The 21,822-nt window shown below is 35.9% G+C and overlaps 2 protein-coding genes across 2 annotated transcripts in view; one reads left to right on the forward strand and one right to left on the reverse strand.

The window, feature by feature from the left end:
* Positions 1 to 21,822, reverse strand: part of LOC133529293 (protein crumbs) — a 200,344-nt gene that overhangs the window by 158,024 nt on the left and 20,498 nt on the right. The gene's annotated exons all lie outside the window — the stretch shown is intronic.
* The window catches only part of LOC133525810 (U11/U12 small nuclear ribonucleoprotein 35 kDa protein-like), a 95,585-nt gene that overhangs the window by 32,206 nt on the left and 41,557 nt on the right, over positions 1 to 21,822 (forward strand). The window lies entirely within an intron of this gene.

The following is a 21,822-nucleotide window of genomic DNA, read 5'->3' on the forward strand; positions in this document are numbered from 1 at the left end:
GTGTTATTGTAATATTTTCCGAGTCGAACATTCGAGCCAACCAATACACACATGTGCCCTTTTACCCCCTTATTCATAAACGTGTGCTAAAGTCGACAAGCCGGTAACAATCGTTTGTCCCTTTCCATTGCTAGCGGCTTGTCAACTTTAGCACACGTTTATGAATAAGGGGGTTAGACTACACTATCCGCAAAACATTCTTGGTCATGACAAGAGTGACAGAGACGGTGATATGACCTTGGTCGTCAGTTTGGTTTGCGGATTATATATTGGGAGCGTGCACGACTGTCACGCAACCTAGTGTCCGCAATTCTAGGGGAAAACGTCAATTCACTACATCTTATAAAACTACTCCAAAACTAAAAACTACTGAACGGATTTTCATACGACTTTCATTTATCAATAGAGTGATTCTTGAGGAAGGCTTAAGTATGTAACTTGTTAAGGTTTTGTGTAAATTGTTTGAAATATAACGATGTTGTCGGAAAAAATCACGCTGGCTAGGAGCTTTAATCGAAAACGCTGCCTAATCCGTTTGAGCTATAACAACACAATGTATGGTGGGGTTGTTTCTCATTCATAGGTCTACAAAAAAGTCCGCGATGTGAAATGTCTATCTTCTTAACTTCTAGAAAAAGATCACGTAATATGTGGCATTTGCAAAGCTATTTACATGGATACATTATTAACAATTATCAAAATAACTACGTCAGTTATATTAAGCATTTCATACAGATTACAATTACAATGGTCCCTTACACCATACAATTTAAATGAATATTTCAGGAGTAATCGTAAATCAAAGTTTCATTTCGAGCCATATAATTGTACGAAATGTTAAAGACGATATCCGCAGTTAGTTCAAATTTTTACCACCTTATGCGCTGGGATCGCTTTACTTACCCCCACCACGCACTTCGCACGGTCCCAATACTAGTACAAATATTTACGATCAACGAGCGTGACTGTATATTGTAGGCACCTTGACTTAGCTTAAGTTCATGCACAAGCTTATTTAATATATTGGTATTTAATGGTGACAGCAGAAATTTCTCTTGAAATAGCCACGATTCAGAATGTAAACAAACATGATGGCTGTCATTCACTATCCACATTCCACAGATAAAACACAGATGACACGCGATATTGGAATTATACGAAAACAGTGTTGTTAAGGTGGTTCGATTAGGTTACCCAAAGCTTAAACCTCACTAGATGGCGCCACAATTGCAAATTTTGAGTTTTAATTTTTTTGTGGAGTAGTCTTGGTATTTCTATACTGTAAATTATGTTTAGCGCACTCATTAAATAAATATTGAACTATTACAACAAACATTGAACACTTCATTGTACAAAAACTACCCCTTAATGTCGACAGAATGTTTCTTGACTCTATTTCTAAGTATCACTCACACATTCAAACAGTCTTACTGGGATCCTTGTAGTAGACAGTTTGGCACAACGTGAGTAGGCTTCAATAGCGTTGCGGTATGTACGTGGAATTACATGCAAGAGGATGTGGGTTCGAGACTCATTTTTTTTTTTGTTATCAGTATTATCAAGTAGGTACCTATTATTAATAAATTATTTTATGAGAAATATGAGCGTTTTCCATAAAAATATTAAAAATCTGATTCTCACACATCATGATATTTTTGGGTTCTTCCAACTCAGAATCACTAGCATAATCAATCCTCGTGTTAAAAAAACCCGAAAATTTGTATTGAGATTTTAGTTTTACATTGAAATTTCTTTCACACTAAAATGTGACGTAATGGTATGGATATTTTAGGATATCTTTTTTTAATGCTAGGGTGGAGAAGAGTCTAAGTAGAATGAACCTAAGAAAGTCCAAATTTGTAAGTCAGATATTCCGGTATTTTTTTCAAAAAAAAAAACGCTGTTTTGTTCCAAAATTAAAGCAATCCCTTACTGCCCAGCCTTTAAAAAAGTAGGTACTATTTTACAGTAGAATTAAAACATTTTTTTTACGATACATTTAATTAAATTACAGTGAGTTACAAAATCGCATGGCCTTCTATTTATAACCATTAAAAAAAGAAATGAGATATTTACCATGTTTGTTTATATTATTGATTTCCCGATATTTTGACACAACTAGAAGTTTCACACAATGCCTAGAGATAGAAAATTATTTATTTATTTTATTTATTGTTAATTTCATTCAACGGATCACATCATATCCAATTTATGTGTATATGTATTGCATTGTTTTCTACCTAGTTGGTTATTAAATTCTGTTACTTCAATAATCTTTATCTACATAAAATAAACCAACGAAAGTTTAATAAAGTATATATTAAAATGAAGTACACAAAATCAGGAATTAGATATGACAATATCATTCAAAATCGCCTCCTCTGGCTTTGACACAGGCCCTCAAACGACGAGGCCAGTCATCAATAGCGGCACGCACGATTGTCATGTCTAATTCCGTCACTGTCTTAACTATGGCCGGCTTGAGGGAGTTAAGATTTGTGTGGGGTTTAGCACAGGCTTTCTCCTCAATAACCTGCTATATGGCATAATCCAGGGGGTTAAGGTCCGGGCTGGAGGACGGCCAGTCTTCGTGGGCAATAAAGTCAATTTTGTTCCTTCGAAACCAGGCTTGAGTTGTTTTTGCCTTATGTGCAGGAGCTGAGTCTTGTTCAAAGATCCATGGCTGGTTTTGAAATAGGGTGTGGCTTAAGGGCTTCACTATTGGATCGAGAACGGTTTCCAGTTTCCGGTTTTCACACCTTTTTCACAGAAATGAATCTGTGTTAGCCCTGAGTATGACACACCCAAAATCATGTTTGGCGGGTGCCCAGATTTGTGCAACGCAATAGGGTTGTTTCCATCTACAAATCTTAGGGCATAATTGTATCCCAAAAAATTTTTTGGATTATAAGAACATGTTAAACTACTTTTAGGGGACCTGTAATGACCATATTTTTGTAAATATTGAATTTAAAATATCTTTTGGCACACGTCACGTGACCAAACTCGAAACGTCATTGAAGATTCTGATGACGTCACAACTCTCGGATTGACACTGTTGACAGTTAGGTGATTAACAACAAATGACAAATATCAGTTGACAGTTCGTATCTTCTACGTGTGTATGTAGTTATGTGTCAAACCATAAACTGTGACGTCACACAATTTTCAAAGAGCGTTTTGGGCGCGAAAGCATCTTTCAAAATATATTTTGTTAATTTAACATATTTAAAGCCGTTTTTAGTATAAAAGCTGAATGTTAAGGCAACTTTTAGTTAATATAGAAAGTAATACAAGCGTTTCAAAAAATTGGAATACGATTCTCTTTTAGGCCCCAATTCATTATAGATACGACGAGATAAGCGTTATGTGTGGTATATAATTATAGCTCACAAATCCACCACATTATGTCATTTTTTATTTTTTCGGTAGCATTTGTTTTAACGGAAATAAAGATGTTGCAAATCGAGTAACAGAACTTCAGAACAGATATCATTTGATATTTACCAGTCGCTTTTCGGTGAAGGAAAACATCGTGAGGAAACTGGACAAATCCCAACAAGGCTTAGTTTTACCCTCTGGGTTGGAAGGTCAGATGGCAGTGGCTTTCGTAAAAACTAGTGCCTACGCCAAATCTTGGGATTAGTTGTCAAAGCGGACCCCAAGCTCCATTGAGCCGTGGCAATATGCTGGGACAACGCTAGGAAGAAAGAAAGAAATCGAGTAACAGAACTTAGTAACCAACTAGGTATAATAGTTATGATGTAAATGTCCATATCATGTTGGAGTCATACGGTATTAGCCAACTAATTATTCAAGATCAATACACTTAGCTCCCTTAGGTATTCGCCTAAGTACAATCTCGGGCAAAATTGAGTTTTATAAAAGTGAACTAGTTTCTAGGTCATATTTTCTATGAATTGGTCATTTTTGTAGACTCCAATTACAGTTACACTTTTCTTGGTTTTTCGCGGACCAGAATATCGATGATTTTTGTAACTTGATTTAGACGTTGCTATCATTTTCAATCCAAAAACACATAAAATCACAATTCAGAACATGCGGCAGCTTTGTTTTCTATCAAGTACCTCAAGCACCAGGGCGGCTACCGGGAAAATCGAAATTCGTCAATTTCGGGCATTTTTCTCTGTCACTCTAATTACGTCTTAGTGAGAGTAAAAGAGAAAGATCCCCACAATTTGCGAATTTAGGTTTTCGCGGTAGGCCCCCAGGTCCTGTCAAGTTTCAGCAGTGTTGCCAGGTGAGCGGAAGAGAATTATCGTACTTGAGTGTCAATATTATTGTACCGTTGAAAATAATATCGTACGCCAATCAAAAAGGCAGCCCCTAAAAATGTCTTGCAAAATAAGCTTAAACTTCCAATTAATAATAAAAAAAAGACAATTTTCTTCTAAATTGCGCAAAAAATCTGTTTATGTTTGTGTATTTTTGGGATAGACTCAAACGGTATACAGGAAATTGTGACATTTTAAACTTTAAACTTACACCAAGGAGCCGAACACCCAAAAGATACTAATTTTAGCCTATTTCTGAGAGAAAGTGTCATATTTTGCTTCAAATTACTAGACTTTTAAGGTGGCATCGTCCAAGGGCTGAAATTATAGTACTTTAGTGTACGATAATGCTCTTTGGAACATTACGTCATACCGGGGCCCAAATTATCGTACATGTACGACAATTATCGTACGCCTGGTCACACTGAGTGTCAGTGTCGACAGAGTCAGCTAAAAACGCGTCAAACATCGCAACGTCGCGCCGATGCATGGAGTGGCAACGCCGCAATGTATTTGTACACGACATTTGTCACACACACATGAGTAAAATTTATAAAAATATAACGTTGATTATTGCATGATTTCTGTATGAAACAAAGTTTTTCTATTAATTTAGCGCAAATGAATATTCGAAAGTAGATAGATACGCAACTATTTATTTAATAATATTGTGTAATTAATTAATAAATAGCGATTGTTTTTTGTATGAAAATCGAACCACCTTAACCCGCAATTTTTCAAATTTGCCGCCTTTTGCTACTGACAGCATTTGCTTGACTAAGTATAATTGCTCTGTGAGCTGTACGAGTAGACCTCGAGATAAGCTTCATAAGATTAAAAATATATAAAATAAGTCTATTTAATTAATTAATATCAACACCCAGGACTGCCAAATTTACCAGTCTACCAGTTTGACACTGACATATTCGCTAGCGTGTGCGTAACTTACTTTCTATGCTTCTCGCTCGTACGAGCGAGATGTTTAGAAAGTAAATATGACACTGCTTAAGGGTACTGGTCATTTTCTTGTCCAGGGATGGGTCGATTTGTATTTATCTGTTAAATATTTATTTTTATTTATTGATATTTAGGACAACAACAGCCGTAAATAAAAGTTTTACATATGAGTGATTACTTAACAGATGGCCAATGACAGTTATCCACTAATTACATTTTACTTAGAATAACGTAAGTCGTATCTAGGTATTATCATAATAAACAGTTTAAAAAAGACAGTGTGCTCATCACAAAATGCTCATCATTAATTATGAGTTTATGATTCTATACAAATACATAAATTTTAGCCAAGACGGATACGTCAACGAGTTCGTAGACGTAATTAATATATTTTGTCGTAATTTTCGATAAATTTTGGTGGATAACAGAACTACCTATTCTGTACAATATAGACGCAATTTCACCCTATGTCCTAAAAAATCATCCGCCGATTCACGAAAAAGTATTTTATTTACACGTATTTTCGTAACTCTACAGTTAATTACATATTTTTTTTCGGGACAAGTTGTGATGTCGTATTTATCCCGCCCTATCTTTTTAAACCAGCCAAGTTTTACACAAATCTAACAAAATAAATCTACAACAATTGATCGTAGTTGTCAAGAATCCCAAGTTCACAGTAACGCTGGTCGACCTCACAGCAGCGAGAACGCAAGGTATTACCTGTGTCGGTTACCGAACCCTGCGGTGACGTCACCATGCGCGCGCGCACACGCGACAATGGCTCGTGGAGCCTTGGCATTAAGTCGCTTGTTCCGTGCGTACAGACGGGTTAATAATAAGTCGGTGGCCACGAGGTTCGTAGGCTGTAGAAATATGTCGGATGTTGTTTATTGTCATCATATTCGCCTTTTCTGCCTTGGAGGAAACACTCGGCCCGATTCGAAGAATGATTAAGACACGTTTAAGATCTTTAAAAGATCGATAACTAAACGACATGTCAAAATTGACGTTTATTTCGATTCCGCTGTGATCCCAATAAGATCTATTTACGATATTTCTAACGTTATATGACATACAAACGATATCTAAATGAGAACTTATCTAAACCAGAACTTATCGTTATCGTATCTCATTCTTCGAAACGGGCCGAAAATCGGTATTTACGAACTTAATCCCAACAAGGCCTAGTTTATCCTCTGGGTTGGAAGGTCAGATAGCAGTTGCTTTCGTAAAAACTAGTGCCAACGCCAAATCTTGGGATTAGTTGTCAATCGGACCCCAGGCTCCCATGAGCCGTGGCAAAATGCCGGGACAACGCGAGGAAGAAGAGGAGACAAGCGATGATGGTTTGGCTCATTCATTCATAAACATTCTGGACATTGCACCATAGATCGTCTGACATAGACGCTAAGGCCAGTAGTAGTATTCATAAAAAGACATTGCGAGGCGAGGACCTATAAATGTCGAGGAAACAATAATATCGTGATGACAACCAAAACCCACTAATTAATACATTAACAAAAAACATAATTCCAAAACATATATGTATATTTATTAATACATTATTACCACAACTCCCAAGCCATTGAACAGGGGCAGTACCATAACAATGATTTCTGTTTAGTTTTTTTTTTTGTCATTAGTGAGTTGAAAAGTGAGTTTGTTACCTGACAATTCAGTATTAAAAACAGACAAACAGCTATTCAGCGTCCGTATTGTTTCTTAAAGTGCATTAAAAAAACAAATGCAATCGCACGGCGCGGGCGGCATCGTTGATTACCCCATTGTTCTATCTGATGTATTGGGAGCGTGCAAAGCGGGTGGTGGGGGAAGCCGGAACGATCACAGCGCTTGATGTGGCCAAATATGGCAAAAATGCTACGTGTGTTTCTGTCAATTTCTATACTATTCCGTTATTTTGTTCACGTTTTTTGCTTTAACATCATATTTACGATAAAAATAGGTCACGATAGCTGATAAATGGTAAACTGCAATAACCTCTTAAGGCCCAGCCATAGAAATGAAAAATCCAAAATTTGCCACTGGAATTTGAACCTATAGTGCACGGAATACAGTAGATTTTATTTTGTTTGAAAATTGCACGAAACAAAACAAATGCAACTCTGTCCTAATTGAATATGATTTAAATTTCATCGAACTGAATAAGTCCTATAGGTAGGACCTTGGGCCTTACGAGGATAATACTGGACGAAACACTAATAGTAAACTTTATGTATTTCCAACATCGAGCTTGAAATTAAGCTTTTATATCATGTAGTATTATTCCAGGCTTACCAACGTAACGGCTAAACATTTTATCTAGTCTATGTCAACGCAGAGTTTTGCTTGGATGTTAATAAAATAGTATGGCTAATACAGGGTACCAACATTAGGTACTTAATTGTAATATTAGTTATATAATGTGTAATAACAGTTACTGAAAGCCCGTCAGAAACATACTTTTGGCACGCAGAGTTGTCTGTCGTCTGTCACAACAAACGTGATAAGCAAAAGAACATATGTTTTAACATAAAAGGAGTTGATTAAAACCTGTAAAGAAGGGCAAAACTTTTATACTTTAAAGCATCATACGTATCCCCAGGAAGGGGATCACGAAGTGGGCCATCAAAACATAATTAAACATATACTTTTTATTGGATTTGTAACGAAACAACGACGAAGAAAATTAACCGAATAATATAAAATACACAGATAATTCTGACTATTTTCAGTAAAGCAAATGTCAAGTGTGTTTAACATTGAAAACGAAAAGATTCCGCACATTGGTAACTGTATTATAGTAAACATTTTTAAGGAATAATCTTTATTTTGTTGAGTTCATTATTTGACAGCTCCCCAGTAGTTGCGAACGCTAAGCGGCGCTGCCATGTGCACACTCCCAATAGGCTATAGGCATGTCCGGAATAACTGTGGACTAATGTCAGCCCTTCACAGTTTGAAATGTTTTACTCTCCCAGAAAATGTCAAGGTCAGACAGCCAAAATGTACGAAACAGCCCATTTCTTTTCGCGTTTTCGGGGTTGGTCCCATAGTAAAAGTTGTTCAGTATGACCTATGCGAAACGAAAAGTATGAACTCCTTCAACTAATTATCCAAGGAAAGATCCAAGGGAAAAGATCATCCGGACGAAGACGTAACTCATGGCTCAAAAATCTTCAAACATGGTTCAAACAGAGCACACGTTCATTATTCCGCGCGGCTGTGTCTAAAGTCCATTTAGCCCTCATGATAGCCAACCTCCGGTAGGAGATGGCACTGGAAGAAGAAGTATGACCTATATATTCACCGTAAATTATTGCAGGTGACTAAATAAACATATTTTTGTGGAATTTCTTTCTAAGGAAACTATAAGGTATCCAATTTTACTATTTTGACTATGAAACCCTAAAAACCGAACAAGTGCGAGTCGGACTCGCCCACCGAGGGTTCCGTACTTTTTAGTATTTGTTGTTACAGCGGCAACAGAAATACATCTCATCTGTGAAAATTTCAACTGTCAGCCCGGTGACAGACGGACAGCGGAGTCTTAATAATAGGGTTATCCTTTGGGTACGGAACCCTAACCATGCGGCAAGTGTCAGGTAGCAGGTCGCGGAAACGCGTTTCCTTTCGGCCAACATTTATTCATTGTTAAGTCTTCTTTTGACCTCGAATAATAAGCAACAGGAAAAAAATAGACTTCTATTTCGACTATAATTAATACTTTGTGCGATTTGTGTCGGTGATGTGAGGCTTTGAGGAATAAAGAAAAATATAGTAGTCGACCAAAGTAACCGATACCACGGTCTAGGAATTTAATTCCAGTACCGTCGCGGACATAAATTGATGAGCCAGTCAGGACTTACATTGGACATTTCATACTGTTCGTATTAAAAATCAAATTATCTAGAATCGTAAATGGCCCAACAATTTAAGTCCGTGGTCCGTTACTAGACCATTTCGTAGCTTTACAGCTACCACTAGGGGCTCATTTCTCGAACGGTATTAGACTAGAGGTCATTGTGCAACGAGGGGGGTAAGTGAAATTTTGGACACGAGGGTGGTAATTCCCGCAGCCGCAGGCTGGAGGGTATTAAAGACCCGAGTTTGCAATATTCTTACCCTCGGAGTGACACATATTTTCATCACACTTGCGAAGAAAAAACTAAATTTTAAGCGAAATAACTCTTAAATACGGTGACATGTCAAATTTACGTCCGCCATTTTGTAATTTCTTGACAGTTAGGCTTCGAAGGCACATGCTAGAGTTCCTATGATATATTGCGGTATAATATGTAAACAACACTACTTATAATTCAGTGCAAAGTTACTCCGATTTAATTTTGGAGGAACAGAGTCTGACCAAGCTAACTTGGCAACGATTATGATAGCCCAGACGGTGCAAGTGTTATTTTAAACGTCAAACTTCTATGAAATTATGACCTTTACTTAACATCTTGCACCGTCTGGGCTATTACAACCAACATGCTGACCCCGGGCCCATTTCTCGAACGGTATCAGTCTAATATTATTCATGTGTCGCCATGGAAACCCATACGACTTTACAGTTCGTAGAAATAATAATACTTATTTTAATACTCTAGAACCGTTCGAGAAATGGGCCTGAGGTGGGCTTGAGGTATAACTTTGGTTTGTATCGTCGTAATAAAATTTAAAAGGTTAGGCATTGTCAAGAATCCAAAAGTGGCACTTTAATTTACTACTTATTAGACGCGTCGTACCTACATAACGGTTACTACCTAACCACCACAACTGTTATGGGCTTGTGCACAAATTACGCGAGGTTCGTTAGGGGGGGTCACGAAAAAAATCACTACAGATCACGTTGGGGGAGGGGGGTATAAGGAGTTATAAGGAGTTATACCCCCCTCCCCCAACGTGATCTGTAGTGATTTTTTTCGTGACCCCCCCTAACGAACCTCGCGTAATTTGTGCACAAGCCCATAACAATTGTGGTGGTTAGGAGGTCTCCACCTCACGTGTATTTTTTTTATAGTGGACGAAACTAAGATAAAATATCTACTACATACTTTTTCTCGGTTTCGTTAAACATAAATCTTCACTTAGCATTTCAAAATAGCGAGTATAAACAGGATTTGCTCTATACAATACTATTTATCTTAAAATTAGGTCGAATGAAAAAATAAATTAAAAATATACGTGAGGTTATGTGGGGGAGGGGGGGTTAGCCAAGAATCTCACCAAATATCAAGGGGGGGGGGGGGGGGTAAAAAAAGTAGCCGAAAAAACCTCGCGTGATTTGTGCACAAACCCTATGAAATAACTAGAAAAATTAGGGGTATGAATGTTAAGTTTTAACCACACGATAGCACAACGAAAATGAGGGCAATGTGTTTTTCAAGTGTTTATCCAATTTGGGCACTCCAGAGACCAAAAGAGTTTTTGATGACCTAACGGTTTCTTGCCTGACTAAAAGTTGGAGAATTTTATGGTTTTATTATCTTTTTGGTGGTGTAAATATTTTCTTTTTGCTGACATTTTTCATCGTGAGGGCGTCCGCTAGCTGGCGCGCGCTGGTGCCATTGGAGCTAAAATCCGCCGCACGTGTTTGCGTCAATTCGCGTTGCTCATAATACCTCATACTATTAATGTTTACCCGCTGACAGACAGACAGTCAGACAGACAGGCAGTCAGTCAGACAGACAGACAGACAGACAGACAGACAGACAGACAGACAGACAGACAGACAGACAGACAGACAGACAGACAGACAGACGGACAGACCGACAGTGATGTCTTAGTAATAGTGTCCCCTTTTTACCTTTGGGTACTGAACCCTAAAAAGTAACATTCGTCGCGGCCGTAACGGTCTCACACTTTTGTATTCGCGGTCCAGCTATCACCGGCTCATTACAGTTACCACAATTACAGACGGCCATAACGCACTAACGGTGCGAAAACTTTTCGTGTTGGATACTCTTTGTGTCGTTCAAATACAAATATAATCTATGAAAAAAACGTCTCTAGAGGCCCAATCGCCCCTATCGAAAATGCGTTAGCTCTCTATCGTAATAATTTAGCTACATACATTTAGCATCATTTTTTTGTATTAAGTAGCTTATCAAACTTAAAGAAAAAAAGCTTTTATTAAAAAAAAATACATTTATTATATTTTTCACTTTTTAGTTATTTTGAGTTACTCTCAACAATCCTTTTCATTTGATACCCATATTGTAGAAGTGCATTAAAAATAACTATTCCGCCATCTTGAATGGTCCGCCATGTTGGATTTAGAATGACGTCACATAATTTATCATGCATTGTCATCCAAACTAAACGTGTATACAACATTTCAGCTCAATCGGCTGAAGATATCTGCTTCAAAATTGAGTTGCAAGATTCCACCCAAACAAACATACATACATACATTGCAAGTTAAATAAAAGCTTTTAAAAAGCGTTGGCAGTCTAGCGGTAAGAGCGACTTTCAATCCGGAGGTCGCGGGTTCAAATTCAAATCCCGGCTCGTACCAATGAATTTTTCGGAACTTATATACGGTATATCTTTTGATATTTATCAGTCGCTTTTCGGTGAACGCAAACATCGTGAAGAAACGGGACTAATCCCAGTAAAGGGGTCCACTGACTAACAGTCTGCCGGACGGTATCTGCTTGTCAGTTCGGAACTGTCAACTTTTTGTTCTAACTGACATTTAAGGCCTAGTTTCGCCTCTAGGTTGGAAGGTCAGATGGCAGTCGCTTTCGTAAAAACTAGTCCCCCAGGAGCCGTGTCAAGAAGCCGGGACAAACGCTAGGAAGAAGTTGTATTTTATATAATCTGACGACCGGTCTGGCCTAGTGGGTAGTGACCCTGCCTACGAAGCTGATGGTCCCGGGTTCAAATCCTGGTAAGGGCATGTATTCGTGTGATGAGCATGGATATTTGTTCCTGAGTCATGGGTGTTTTCTGTTGTATTTATAAATATTTATATATTATATTAATAGATGTCTCACTAAAATACTGAATTAGTTTACAATAGTTTATTTATCTTTGAGTTTTTACAATTAAAACAATACAAATCCTTCCTTCAATCGCTCAAGTTTTTTCCTCCCAGTCCTAATCTAACTGTCAATGTCACATTTTACCAAAACCGCGGCAAAACTATCTGTCACTTGTCAAACACTTGACAGAATAAACCTAAAAGATCGTTCGAGATATCCTTAATATCTAATATTCGGCCAACCTGATAATCTAGAAGTTTGTCCTCAAACTCAATCTAGCAGGTACTGAACAGTATAAAACCTTATTTTTCAATGAACCACACGAGTATACATAAGTTCATACATTAGTCTCTAAATGTGCCATCATGAATTTGTTTAATTAACCTTATTTACGCAAAATTTTGTAACATTTCACCCTTCAATACACTGGTCTCTAATATGCGGCCGTGTATATCCCCTTTGTCAATCCAAAACTTTAACAATATCCACCTGAGATGGCATTTCACTCAACACCACACCAGTCACTAATGCGGCTGTATGAACCTGATCACTCAGTCTAAAACATCAACAATATTCATCTGAGGTGACATTTTCCATTTCACTCCGCACCACTCTAGTCACTAGAGTAGCCGTGTGAACCTGGTCACTCAGTCTAAAACATCAACAATATTCATCTGAGGTGACATTTCCATTTCACTCCGCACCACACTAGTCACTAGTGCAGCCGTGTGAACCTGATCACTCAATCTAAAACATCAACAATATTCATCTGAGGTGACATTTCCATTTCACTCCGCACAACACTAGTCGCTAGTGCAGTCGTGTGAACCTGGTCACTCAGTCTAAAACATCAACAATATTCACCTAATGTGACATTTCGTTCTAAACCACATTAGTCTCTACCGTAACCATGAGCCTGGTCACCCAGTCTACAACATTAACAATATTCACCTGGTGTGACATTTCACTCTAAACCACATTAGTCTCTAGTGTAGCCGTGGACTTGGTCACTCAGTCTGCAACATTAACAATATTCACCTGCTGCGACATTTTATTCTAAACCACAGTAATCTCTAGTGCAGCCGTGACCCTGGTCACTCAGTCTACAACATTCACAATATTCACCTGGTGCGACATTTTATTCTAAACCACAGTAATCTCTAGTGTAGCCGTGACCCTGGTCACTCAGTCTACAACATTAACAATATTCACCTGGTGCGACATTTTATTCTAAGCCACAGTAATCTCTAGAGTAGCCGTGAACCTGGTCACTCAGCCTACAACATTAACGATATTCTCTTGATGTGACATTTAACTCCAAACCGCACCAGTCTTTAGTGTGACGGGTGAACCGGTTCACTCAGTCTATCCATATTTACCAACAAATAACAGCAAAAAAGGCAACACTAAATCTTTTCATACTTAAATGTCTTTTGACAACAATAAACATGACGTTTTCATAAACTAAAATCATTTTCTTTGACTTTCATTTTCTTTACTAAATACATCAAGTTTCTTAGGTTAGGTGGAATGGCCTTCTTTTCAGGCATACAATTATATTTTCACTAACTATTCTCACTATCGGTTACTTTGTTCAGATCAATCAACATATCATATTGTATCATCTAAAAGTCAAAAAATATTTTGAATAATCTGCTAAACCTGAATCATCAACATATCAATCATCATAATGCTATACTTTAAATATGCATGACTGTATACAATCTATAACCTGGACATTTTTGCATTTTCCTTGTGTCGGTCTTATGCCCTATTATTTTGTTAACTGCCCTATTTCCATCTGTAATTCTATAAATATCTGAATTTTGTGTACCTACTTTATACATTTATTTATTTCATTTTCAATACAAACTTACAGTGTACACCAAATCGCTTATATGAGAACAATTACATAAAAAAAAGTCAAAGTATGTTACAGGTTTAAACATATCTATAAACATAGCTATATACATTCTACATATATTTCCATAAGTCATGAGGTTCAGTAAATAGGGCAAATGCAGCATCTGCTTCAATAGTGCAGTCATCAACACATCATTAAGTTACGGATCGACCTAATATATATATAACAGGAAACAGGTCTACCTTAGGCACATAATCTACCATATCACGACGTTGGCAATGGCGGCAATGCTCATCTCACAGTTATGGTCACGCCAGTAGTGATCTGACCATCTGCGACATCGAACATAGGACTGCGCTCGAGCAATCCCCACAATCGGTTATCAGTTCAGCCTTCAGAAGAAAAGCCCTCGCCCCCGAATGTCAGCAAGCAGCACCGCAGAACCTCTGCGCCTCGTGCGCCTTCCAAAACGCATCAGGGGTCTCGTGACGTAGCCGATTTATGCTCAGCGGCTCCAATTGCTCCGACGGCCGTGCACCGCTCCGGCGTCCAGTCTCGCACAGCCGTTTAGCGGTACAGACTCATACCGCCATTCAGACGTGTAGCCTCGCGTTAGAAGTCCAGACTCGCACTGTCGCTCAGACGTGCAGACTCTTGCCAGTACATTCTGCAATCATAACTCAGGACAATATCTGTGTTCGGCATAAAATGCATGTTTCATTCAACATTTGAAATTACGGTTGAACTATCTTTTCTTACTAAATATTTTCTAATAATTTATCAAAATATTTTTTACTAAATGTTTGATCAAAACGAATTACTTAAATATGAACTGAGGAGGCCTGTGCCCAGCAGTGGGACATTATCTTGTAAAAATGATAATGGCTTCAATTTCATTGACATGCATCAAAATGCAAACTTACAAAACAAGACACAAACTCTCATATTAAAATAGGTCTTATATTAGTTAAATAATGTCAATAAACATATGATCAAAATTTTGACTTAAGTTGTAGATCCAATACTGTATGAGCTATAGCAAGCTATCTTAGTCACAATAGTAATTACCGGCAATGTAACCCATTTCTCCATTGTAAAAATGATAATGGCTTCAATTTCATTGACTGCATTAAAATGCAAACTTACAAGACAAGTCACAAACTCTCATATTAAAAATAGGTCTTGTATTAATTAAATAATGTCAATAAACATATGATCAAAATTTTGACTTAAGTTGTAGATCCAATACTGTATGAGCTATAGCAAGCTATCTTAGTTACAATAGTAATTATCGGCAATGTAACCCATTTCTCCATTAAGTCATTGTACTAGAGTCGGCATCTCTAACAAAATGTTTCCACACCTCAATGAAGTGTCGGCACTTCATTAGGTTTAGTAGGACTCCGACTACAGGCGTGATGCACGCATGTGACAAAAAAAAGTTAATTTTTTTTTTTTTTAAATAAACTGAAAATGCCTTTGTGCGTTATGAAAATGCATTCTAATAATATCAAGAAACGTAATTAAAGCCATATAATAAAGATTCAATGCGAAAAGCTCTTGTTTTAAGCTCATTTAGATTATTTTCAAACGTCACTTTAAACACTCACGGTGGTACGCCATTTTCTGTGGCGCATAGATTACATCTCGCAGATGTAATACATAGGTACTAATGATTACTTACCTTATTCTTTGCAAAATAATAATTATATACCTACACAATAATGATATATTACTCTTTATCTCGTAAATTTTTTTGTAGTTTCTTCTCTTCTCATATTTAAAGAGTATATTATGCTATAAGTGCGATTTGATCAAAATTGCTACGAGTACGAGAGTCAAATAGAAAGTTCAAAGCTTTATGACTATTTTTATAAATTTTAATGTCGTCCGTATCACATACGTAAAACAATTTCAATACACTTGTAAGGAAATACAATACATTTTATCTAGATTCTTTACAATGCATATGTAGACAGAAAATGAACAGTTGTCCTAACATTTTCGCCTCTGGCTAGCTACACAGCCATCCTTATTCTTTAGCTTAGTGACAGATGTCAAACGCCGAAAATGGCGGACACAATTTGTTCTCGATAGCCTGTCTAGTATATTTATGTCAATGCATTTCTCACAAACAAAAAAAAAGATGATTATGATCTTTTAATGTTAATTCTCCATACAGAATGTTATATACCAATAATTTATTTTATTTTATCTCTTGTAATTAAAAATATGTCTTGTACCACTTATTATTATAAGTATTTTATTTATACACTAGCAGTTTTTGAAGCGGATGCATGTATATCACAGCACTTGTGTTTATCTAGTGCCAATAATTTATTACCATTTCATGACATTGTGAGATTTCAACAAATTTGCTTGCATGAAACTTTCAAATACTTCAACTTGTTGAAACAAGGAACATGTGTGGAGTATACTTAACTTTTGTTATAGCAGCAAATACAGCATCCCCTTAACTTTTGACATAATACCTGCAGTCATCTCTCACCGCAGATTGCTTTTACTGTAAAGAATCCCTTGCACCATCCAGTTCGGGGAGGACACCCATCACGCACTTGCAGTACCCATTTGTGAAGACATTTGGAGATTCTAACAACACACAACATGTTACATCTCACTCCACATTATCACTCGTCATGTAGATAAATACAGTGGAATCCATTTATTAGTTAACCGCTTACTATGACATAATTATTGTGTGAAAGTTTGAATATAAAATTCCTTGTAACAAAATCGCATAAGATGACTTGGCTTAAAGTGACAATTCGCTTAGTATGACCTATTTATCCTATTTTTATCAAATCATGGCTGACACATTCACTGGTTTTTATGGCAGTCCCCACACTTTCTACGCGAGGATGCTTGGTGCATGCTTGGCGTCTAAGTTGTTTAGTTTTAAATCCAAGTGACAAGTTGATAATTGGTACAAAATTAATAAAAGTCATCTCTCATAAAGGAATTTGAGATTAATTAAGACAACATAAACAAGAACTAGGTTTTATATGACATCCACTTAGTATGACATATTTGTCACGATCGATTGATGTCATTATATGCAGATTCTACTGTAAAATTATTGCACTGTAAGTTAACTCTGTAATATGAATCTTGAAATATTATTCTTCTTGTAGCAAGGCATTCAGTAACATTCTTTGGTTGCACTCAAGTAATTAGTATGAGTAAGTAGGTCTTCATGACTAACCAAGACTTAGTCGATATCTCTTAATATCGACACAATTTGCATTCCACAACAAAATATTATTATGTATAATAATTCTATATGCATAGATATATAAATATGTGTGTCCTGATTGACTGATTCATTAACACAGAGCCGAAACAACTAAAACTAATAATTAATAAATGGCCACTTTTACAAGTATCATAACTAAGAATTAGACAACAGGCCTAATTCTTATTTACTCATCACTGAATTAACTACCTCTGATAATACAGTCAACATCAAGAATTCATGTGTAAAAGAATTTCATACTTTTTTCTTTTTACTGCACATGTTACTACAACCATACCATTTGGACAACACAGGCCTTTAGTGGCTATGCTGGCTTGATATATTTCATTTGAAACATGTTAACAAATATTAATTATTCAGTTAACATAACAATTTTGATCTGTCGGAAACATACCTCAAAGCGACTAATCTTTTGTATTAGTCAATTTTATATCTGGCAGTAATACTCACATGTCATTATTTAAACCAATACTTACTTGTAAATTATGTGAATGCCAATGAAACATTCTATAATTTGACCTTACCTCACTTCATCTTGTGATTATATATTTTTATACCTCCAAACCTTTTACACACGGCCATAGTGCATATTTGAGTGCAATAATTCTTCAACAATTAGGCCTTTGTGGGTATGCCAACCCCCATCTTGTTCACCCTGCAATTTCATCTTAGAATTCTAACATGAAGCTTTACTCAATATTAAATAACCAAACTTTCGTATCTTTCTTTGCATGTTTTAAGGTTAGCATATGAGCATTGTTGTTCACATGGGTATATGCCATTATAGCTATGATTTCATACTGTAAAATGTTTTCATATATGTAATACTCAGGATTCAAGATTTGTTAGACACTATAGCACTCAGTTTGCTCTGTCAACATGAACTCTGAACATGATGGCCTGTCCCAGTTTTCCTTTTTTTTTGTTCTTTGATATTTCTTCAATGTTCATCCCACTTCTGATAATAGATGTCTCACTAAAATACTGAATTAGTTTACAATAGTTTATTTATCTTTGAGTTTTTACAATTAAAACAATACAAATCCTTCCTTCAATCGCTCAAGTTTTTTCCTCCCAGTCCTAATCTAACTGTCAATGTCACATTTTACCAAAACCGCGGCAAAACTATCTGTCACTTGTCAAACACTTGACAGAATAAACCTAAAAGATCGTTCGAGATATCCTTAATATCTAATATTATATATCGTTGTCTAAGTACCCTCAACACAAGCCTTCTTCGTCAGAAGAACTTAAATAAGGTTCACCATCATGTATATGTACATAATTATATGTATTAGTCTATCTTTTATACATTATATAAGTAGTAGTATTTAACTATTTATATATTTTTGATATTATTTGACTTCACGTTTAATTTTTTCCTTATTATTTGTTATTATTTTTTCCTGCACCAACATACACAAATGTCTCTGTTTGACCCAATGGTTGACTGGTAGAGAATGCCTTTTGGCATTAAGTTCGCCATTTGTACATTTTTCTTTATGTGTGCAATAAAGTTTAAAAAAAAAAAAAAGCCTTATTGAGCTTACTGTGGGACTTAGTCAATTTGTGTAATAAAGTCCTATAATATTTATTTATAGTCCTATAATATTTATAATCAGGCAGCATGAGTCAAAATATTATTAAAGACCAGACAAATTCTCTATTGTTTAAAGTTATCCCAACAGATTAACAACCGCACAGTTAAACAGTAATTAACGAACGCGCGGTCAATGTTAATGCCCAATTAAAGATTTGTTTACAAGGCCGACTTTGAACAAACGGAAACGGTCCTTAACTTAAAGAAATTAAGTCCATTTTTATATAGCAGAGCCGACGTTTTACCTTTTTGCATAACCAATCGTAATGAGATGGTGTCTAGTTTCCAAAAATCGGAACATGTCTTGGTAATGTTTGCCTAAACTGTCTAAGAATAACACAATGTACTATTTATGTGTAGCCTGTTGGGTGTATTTGCAATGACATAGTGTGGAAATTGCATTTGCAATGACAGTGTGGCAATGTCATCATCAGGCATCGGAGTTTTTATCGCACGGTAAGACTATAGCGAGCTATGGAGTCGACATTAGCAATAAAATTCAACTCATATTCATACTCATACTCATTCATTTATTTAATTAGTGATTTTAATTTTTCAAGGAAGGGAATGTTTATAAACGATAATTTAATTTTGTCTTTCAGGAAATAAATAGTACAAATAAGAATAATGACCCTTTTTTGTATTGATTAATTTATATTCATATTATTTTAACTTTTAAGGAAACCCAAAGGGTAAAACGGGACCCTATTACTAAGACTCCGCTGTCCGTCCGTCCGTCTGTCACCAGGCTGTATCTCATGAACCGTGATAGCTAGACAGTTGAAATTTTCACAGATGATGTATTTCTGTTGCCGCTATAACAACAAATACTAAAAAGTACGGAACCCTCGGTGGGCGAGTCCGACTCGCACTTGTCCGGTTTTTTTAATGTACATACTGTATATATTTTATCAAATTTCGTAATAAAATCAATAAAAAAAATGGTATTTATTCTTATTTGTAATATCAAACGACAAAATTAAGGGATAGTATATAACTCGTCAAAGTTCTCTAACTCTTTATTATAAAATTAATATCACTTAATAAATAGATGAATGAATATGAGTTGAATTTTATTGCTAATGTCGACTCCATTCCATAGCTCGCCGTTAGTCTTAGCGTACGAAAAAAACTCCAATGCCTGCATCATTGATGTCAAAATATGAAAATATGACGTTTGTAATGACATCTCACTTTGGTCTGTTCAAGTAGTTAGCTAAGACTCTAAGTCGCATGACAATGTGTAATTAAACTAATTACATTAATTAAATATTCAGTGAAAGTGTTTTAATTATGCTTTGAGATAGTTCAGGTACAGCTAACACAATACGGTTACCAAACACCGCTGGATGCTGGTTTCAAGGCTCTAAAACCGGTTATATTTCCAAACCGTTATCATGTACTTGGCGAAAAACCTTTTAATTTTTGAAACCGGTTTTTATGAGAACAGTTCCTGTCAAAATGGTCACCTACTCAGAATGGGGGAGGATCGGGCAGTCAAGGAAGCGTGCTTGGGGCGACCAACCGGCCGTCGACCGATCGGGCGCTCCAGGTATAATAGGTATTATATAGTTTCTATTTTCCTCCGTGAGCTTCTACGGATTATCGTCTTATCTATTGTTTAAAAACCACAAAGGCGCGTGCCACTATGAAAAAATGGTTAGGCCGCATAGGTAGCGTTTATTGAATTACTACTCTATTGAGCACGGAATAAGATTCATTATGAACTAATACAGAATTCTAACAGAATAGCTGTCTGATCTCTATTGGTGCGTCTAAGGTAGGCGACTAAACGCTCTCAAACCAGCTTAACTTGTGACACTGCGATCCGAAACAAAGATACGTATTCGAAGACCTCGCTTGCACTGGTAATGCGAGCGCACGGCTAGCTAGCGCAAAGGAAGCAATGTTATGTTTCTCGAGGAGCAGGTAAAAAACAGGGCCGGATTTTCACACAAATATATTTGGGTGGTTTTACGTTGTTTAATTTAAAGAGATAAAACATAACACTATTTAAGTAGTAGGTACACATCTAACAGAATGGGTTTGTGTAATTACAATAATAACGAGATATACTCATTTTTATAATCAACTGTTTAAACAGTTGTTTGCTAATTTTAAACTTTAAACAGGCTAATTTTAAATAAACAATAAAACAATGGTAAAATAGTAATAAATATGTATATCCATTTAACAATCCCGTACTACTAATGTTAAAATAGACCTATATGTTATAATTATGTACACTAAAATAAAGATATTATTTACAATAGAGTACACATTTAGTAAAACATTTATACAAATTTATATTATGAGTCAACAAAAAAATAAGTAACATATACATAATAGTGTATGCATAAAATAAATAAATATAAAACAAAATATGCATATCGTTTAGAGTCAAATCACGCTAACTCTTTCAAGCAAACCATACAAACAGTGTCAGTTTGTTAGAAGTCTGAAGAGTTAGCGTTATTCGACTGTAGGTAAAATCACAGAAAATAATGTTAAAATAGTTTTAAATATATACCTATATATTATAATAGATTAAAATAAAGATATAATTTTATAATAGACTACAACATTTAGTAAAACATTTAGTTATACAAATTTATATTATTATTATTATTTTTAACACTGTACTAACAAAATAAGATCATTGTTATCTTGAATGAATAAATTAACATTATTATTAGTCAACAAAAAATAAAGTTATATATAGCTACACAATATTGTACGTATGAAATAAATAAATATAAAACAAAATATGTATACCGTTTAGAATCAAATCACGCTAAATCTTCCAAGCAAACCATACAATCAGTGTCAGTCTGTTAGAAGTCTGA

The sequence above is a fragment of the Cydia pomonella genome, chromosome 1, assembly GCF_033807575.1.
Source record: "Cydia pomonella isolate Wapato2018A chromosome 1, ilCydPomo1, whole genome shotgun sequence".
NCBI lineage: Eukaryota > Metazoa > Arthropoda > Insecta > Lepidoptera > Tortricidae > Cydia > Cydia pomonella.